Source organism: Ctenocephalides felis, unplaced genomic scaffold (assembly GCF_003426905.1).
Source record: "Ctenocephalides felis isolate EL2017-DRISC unplaced genomic scaffold, ASM342690v1 CF-g0.4_SCAFFOLD_00845, whole genome shotgun sequence".
NCBI lineage: Eukaryota > Metazoa > Arthropoda > Insecta > Siphonaptera > Pulicidae > Ctenocephalides > Ctenocephalides felis.
The window spans coordinates 18,659,572-18,666,868 of record NW_020536999.1 but is presented as its reverse complement, the minus strand read 5'-3'; the positions used below and the strand labels follow the sequence as shown (position 1 = coordinate 18,666,868).

Genomic DNA, 7,297 nt, shown 5'->3' with positions numbered 1-7,297 from the left:
TTTTTGTCATATAATTACGGATTTGATTGTGATTTTAAAATTATATGAAAATAATTTGTAAGTAAAGGAAGTTAAGATTGAAATAACAACAAAGTAAAATTACGAATTATAAATGAATACTGCAAAAATCAGAAAATATGTGTTAACACATTAACAAACTACAGGATTCATCTATTCATCATATAAATAAGTTATTTGACTAATAGTATTAACAAATTATAAATTTTGGCCAAATAAAAAAAATATATATAGAACCAAATGCATTACCAAAATTCAATATCAAATTATAAAATACTTAATGATCATAATTATTGTATAGCAATTATATTAACCAAATTAATAAAATCATTGGAAAGTCAATGTCTAAGAGAATCTCGATCAATTTGAAACAATTATATATGATTGTTATATACCAAGGCTTCTTAAACTATGGGTCACGTACCCAAATTTCTGGGGTCGCCAGTAATTTTAATGCCAAATATTTTTATTTTTTCATATCACATCTTGATTTTTGTATGTTCTCAAAAAATTTCAAGCTATATAGTTATATGCATATGTATATTGTTACCAAATATATAAATTATTTGAAAATATTAATTTTTTTTTTTATATCTGTGGGGTCGTCAAGAAAGAAACTCGCAATCGTAAATGAGGTCCCTAAGGACAAAAGTTTAAGAAGCTCTAGAGAATTAGGATAAATTTTACTTTAATATTTATTTGCACATACTTATTCGTCATTTTAGTAAAAAAAAGAAAGTGACCCCTAGATAATATATAATTGCAATCGTTTAAAATATATTTTATTAGGTAACATATTGTAAGATTGATCGATGGATCCTGTCTTAGTTGAACAATTATTTAGTTGTCATTTTAACCAATAGGAATATTATTATTTTGTAATTGAATTAGGATTAGGTTTATTAAATAATCCTATAACAACAATAGTTCAACAAAAAAACGCTTATTTTGCCGTACAACCTTTAGGTACTGTTTCATTATTGAGCCTATAAATTCAAAATTATTAGTAGAATTCTGCACTATGGGAAATTTACTATGGTTATTTAACTCCTCGCCATTTATTTATTCACGAAAATTATATTTAACTATAACAAAATGATTTTTTTGGGAATATCAAACTAACCTCCAGAGCATCTCGCTCAAACAACCGGAGTCTCAAACATAAATCGAGCCGGAGTTTCCGGGCAGCCCACATTTCCTCCAACTCGCCTCTTTGTTTTCCGAGGCGCTCCAGGGCGCCTTCCACTGCTGATACGGAACCGGTGGAGTCCATATCTCCCACGGATCTGAGATAAAAGATATAAAATATTAAATTTATAAATTTTATAAAAATATTATATACAGGACATATATACATACACACCTAAAAACGTAAAAATATATATTAGAATCTTTGTATGTGTGCCAAAGAATATATTTACTATGAGTCCATAAAATAAATTGCCACTATCATCCATCAAATAATGTCATTGTCTGTACCATAAAAATAATCTACACTAATGACCAGAATATAATATATACTGTACATTATGAAGTAGCATGAGTGGCAATTTTACATCATGGAAAAACGATTTCATGCAGATCTTAATTAGAAAATTGAGTCATCTTTTACAACGACTTTGTTGTCTTTTGTCGTCCGAGTAATATCAAAGTCATTCCTGGGGAGACCTTGATTGAGTTGAGATCATGAAGATAATTATTAATTTTGACATCATGAGATGCTGTGTTAAAACATCTTTGGATGAGGAAAACAATTGTGGATTGACAAATATGGTTAGAGGAAGAGTGACGAACTGGAAAATAATGGATATATACATAGGTAGTGATGTGGTCCAAGTCGACAAGTGATTCGAATCATTCGAATCAAGCCTTTAACGACTTGATTCGAATCAGATTTTACTTGATTCGAATCAACTCGTATCAAGCCGCGAAATATTTACTGTGAGAAAAATATGTATTAACACAAATTTTCTAAATAAAAAATTTTCAAAAAAATATAATATAAAAAAAATGTTTTAATTTAATCAATATTTATAATACTATAAAAAATAAATATCATAAATATAAAAAATAAATAATGAATTAAATCATGCGAGCACCCGACTTAATATACTTGAATGTATCGGCCGACTCCAATCGTCTTTATATGACTTTAACCGCATTCATAGACTAACTATATCATTCGACTTCATACGGCTCAAACGAATCAAGCGGCGATATGAGTTGTTCCGACTTCATATGAGCCAACTCGAATCAAGCGGCGATATGAGTTGTTTCGACTTCATGACACAAACCGAATCAAGCAGCGATATGAGTTGTTCCGACTTATGAGCCAAACCGAATCAAGCGGCGTTATGAGTTATTCCGAATTCTGATTCGAATCATCCCGACTCAAGCCGTTCGAGCGATATGAGTTCAAGCGATATGAGTTAACCGTATGGGCGATACAATGCGTCGTCGTTCTTGCGTGTTTATTTATTTTACGGAGAGCTGAGAGCGATATTGTTCGTGAAATATCAATACCCAATTTTGATAATAATTAAGTGTTTTAGATCTTATGTTATCAGAATAAACCACTCGAAATTATGAAACGAGTTTCGGGAACCTTTCAATATAATTCTCTTTTGAAACAATTACTAAACACCAGAAAGTCAGTAAATAATATGTTTCTAATTATGTAAGTAATAGCAAATTCACATTAATTAAATTAACTTTCAGCTCTCAGTTTAGATGCGATCCTTTACTGATTACATAGTAAAATAAACAATCGACCCATGATTCCAATATTATTTTATATACTTTAGTGATGCACAATGTTTGGTAATCATTATGGTAAATTAATTTGAAGATATGTTTCAGCGTCTTCAAATTATATCATTTAATAATTTTCAAAAATATACTTTTGATAGTATTTATGATTACAATTTCTACTTGTCGGTTATATTGGTTAAACTGACAATTTTGATTATAAATTTGGATCACTTTTACTAAATTAATACATCCATGATTTTTTTGTCCATATATATACTTGATTCGAGTTGATTCGAATCATGATTCGAATCAGGTTTTTTCTGATTCGAATCATTCGAATCGGGAATTTTTCGAGTCGGCACATCACTATACATAGGTATACAAGATCTGCATGACAAAGATGTGGTCAATAATAACGTTATTTTATTGACAAATAAAAACTATGTATTACTGAAAATATCCCAGATTTTTTTCTCACAAAATAGCAACAGAATATTATTTATTAATATTATTATTTTGGGATCGCTGGTTTTTCATCGAACTTTATATATTTATTTCTAAATATTTTGTCCAAATTATTTTAATCCTAAAATTCCATAAAAATCTGGACAAAAATTACAAAAAAGTGCATTCATTTGATATTAGTACCTACTCATATTTCAAAAAATTAATAAAAAAATATCTCATTTTTTCATAATGACGTAAATAGATATTTTAACAATTTATTTTATTTCATATTAGTAGCCTGGTCGCTGGCTCTCTGCCTAACTTTATATACTTAAATTCATTAAAAGTCGAAGTAAGACATCATATATGTTTATGACACGATTCGTAACATAAGTACAAGGCTAATATTATTTCTCGATTTTACTTGACATGAAGGCAATAAATATGTGCGTTTTAAGATTAATAAAATAATATAACGTATAATATAAACTTTTCTTTACACTATATTCCACATCAGACTTTGTATCGAATTTTTAATTGATAATCGATTAAAAGGAATTAAAAAGTAGATATTTAATACCGTGATAATTAAGTACTGTATGTAACATGATTATTATTTGCAAACCATTAAAACTACTTTAGTTTCTTTTCATATATTCATGTTTTGAAATTTTTACAATACTAGTTCATATAGTATCTTTAAAAACTAAAAATTATTATTCCTATGCAATTTTTTTAAAATGTTGTTTTCTCTAAATGAAAAAAAAAACTAAATTAGTTAGAAACTAAGGCATATTTAGCAAGTCAATTTCTATAAAGTATCTAGTATATCAAAAATATTCTTGATAAAGTCTTCCTTTTATTTTATATCCAACTTTAATTCTTTTATAATTACTTAATTTTTTATTCAAGCTAGACATAAAACTTTTTACCAACGACATAGTTATGGAAATGTTTTTAATTAATTTCAAGAAAGTATCCAAACAACAGAATTAAAATTATATTGAACCTGTCGAAAACAAAACCAGACTTATAATCGCCGAATAAAAACTTTTCACATTATAAAAAGTAAAAGAATGACCAATTTATAACAAACTAATTTGAAAAAAAAAACAGTATTTAATGGTCGATTAAGAATAAAACTTCAGCTCATTACATTGTGTTATTATTAACTGCACTTTTTATTAGTATTTTTCTTTTATATTGTTTACTACAATTAATTTGTGAATGCGTACACAAAGTTCGTTGACTGTTTTGTTAAAGTAAAATCGCTCATTATAATTGACCAAGTGAAACCGACCAAAAGAAATTAAAAAATAGATATTTAAAACCACATGTTTCCATAGTGTTTTTTACACGAGATGATTACATTTGAATAAACCATTTAATTTATGCAGACTGTTTTATATATCTTTGAGGTTTCATACAATGATTTTGATGATTGCTAAAAAAATTAGAAAAAAGTTGTATTATTGAATGGTAATTAATCCTTAAAAAGTGAAACCGAACGAACAAAATTAACAAAATAGATATTCAATACTACATATTTCTATAGAGTTTTCTTACACCACGTGATATAAATAAAACTTGTGTAAATTTTGAATAAAATAAATCATATTTCTATGTATGTATCATATATAGAAAAAACATATTCAAATATCTTCCATTCACAGGGTGTCCCAGAACTCAACGTATGGATTTTAGGTTTTTAGATCGGGGTTCAATTATTTTTATAAAGATTTAGCCAAGTAACCATTATATAATCCTAATTAAATACCAACTTTTGATGGTAATTGCTAACACATTAAAGTACACTTATTTGCAAAAAAGGCCTCTCAAAGTCGATTAATTTTGAAGTCTTAATTTTTAAAAACTTAGGGCAGTTGTGTCATTATTTTTGACTATGGTCCTAGAAATGTAATTTAAGGTTACCGATCCATAGTTGAATGAACAAAATTAATAAAAATTACCCAAAATAACCGAAAAATAGTCACTTTTGCACTAAAGCTCAAGGTTGCACTTAAAAGCTCATGATATTCAAACAACTTGAGATAAACTTTTTTTCTAATTTTTTCATGGCAGTTATGATGACGAATACGTTTCAGCTTGACGTTGAGTTCTGGGACATCATATATATATATATATATATATATATATATATATATACATATATATACATATACATATACAGATTGACCAATCCCTACAATGATTATTTTTAAAAGAATGAAGTATTAATATCTAATTGATCGATTCAAGGTTAATAATTCAATTAAATTATCATATTAATGACTTTCCAAGACAAAACAATATATATATATATATATATATATATAAACATATATGATAATGTGTGTCTGCTTATTACAAGAAAACTTTTGCTTTAAGACAAGCATTGACATTTCTTGTCTTTTCCTAGCACTTCATACAACAATATTAATATTTACATTTAAATGTTGTTTATTTAAATAAATAAATTCAATTTGAATATAAATCAAATAATTTATTTGAATAAAATTGGTTGTTTAAAAAAATAATACAACACTATAACGTGATTCATTTTTTCAAATATGCATTTGGCCAATGCATTTTTTGTCTTTTTACTTATTTGTCTAAATAATTAATAATTAATAATAATTAGCACAAGAATATGTTTAATATATGAGACAAATTGTAATTTTGTTTAGAGAATTAAAAAAAATTATTTGATAAAAAAAATTAATAATAAATTTTAATTAATAAAAAAAGAACTTGTATAATATATTCATTTTCTTAAAAATCAGGTGCATTTACCTCCATCTTCCATAATAAGCGCAATTATTTTTGCGGTACCTCCTTAATCTTCTGTGTCGTATCATTTTCGATTATCGAAATCACTATCACATTTAGTCATAATTTATTCACATAAATCATATGATAGATTTAATAATATATCGATTTAATCATTATTACCATTTATGAATTAAATGTCAGCACTAATACGAAGAGACATTGAATTGATATTTTGATTCGAGAAGATTGAATATTAATTATATATATATATATATATATATATATATATATATATATATAGATTTATTAATCATACATAAAAATAATTATGATGGAAGTTGGAGATCCGTTAATAATTCCTGAATATGTTAATGATGTTTACAAGTATAAAAAGTTAATAAATAATCAAATGAAGGTGATGAAATTATGCAAAAAATCATACTTAAATCAATTGTTTTTATTTTACGTGATTAATTATTTTTAAATTAGTATCGACATCAAAATCAGTTCCTAATTGAATTTATGTTAATATGAATTAAATACTTTTTAAGTGCATTGAATATAGATTGTTGAATCATTTTATGGGGAAAAAACAAAATCCATCATTTTTTTTAAACCAAACTTATTGCTGAAGTTTTAAAATAAGACCTCTACGAATAACTAACACTATTGATGAGCAAATTGTGAAAGATACGAGTGAAATCTCAAATCTCAAGATTAGAGACATGGATTCTAAGGAAGTTTTATGATGATAAAGCAGATGGTAAAATGAATCGAAAGTCATACCTAACAAAATATTGGGAAAATTTAGTAAAAGTAATTTTTCTGGATATTGTAACAAAACAAAGCTTGAATATAGTTGTAAAAATTAGTGAAATTAAGAGGATTAGATTTCATTAATAAAGAATAATGTAGAGAATCTGAGGCAATCTGAAGAAAATGCCCTAAAAATATATCAATAATGTATCAATGATAATAAAAAGACTGATATATATATATTAAGGATTGGACAGAGGATTGTCAATTTTAAAAAAATTCCAAATTTTAATGAAAGTTGATAGCAATTGATATTAATAAATATTTAAATACTTAATATGAAGAATATAGCCAACATTTTCAACTATATAAAAATGCTTTTCAAACCAGAAATCAATTAACCAATGTGTAAATGCGTTGGTGGTAAAAGTAATTTTGAAAATTATTGAATTATTTACTTATTATTTTATTCTTTAAAAACTAATTTTTAGAACTCAAATAATACTTTAATCAATTACTAATTTTTTAGGCAAATCTATTTCTTAAGTATCTA

The 7,297-nt window shown here is 25.9% G+C and overlaps 1 protein-coding gene across 1 annotated transcript in view; it reads right to left on the bottom strand.

Moving 5' to 3' along the window:
* Window positions 1-7,297, bottom strand: part of LOC113363907 (kalirin) — a gene marked incomplete at its 3' end in the record, with an annotated part of 377,607 nt that overhangs the window by 188,103 nt on the left and 182,207 nt on the right.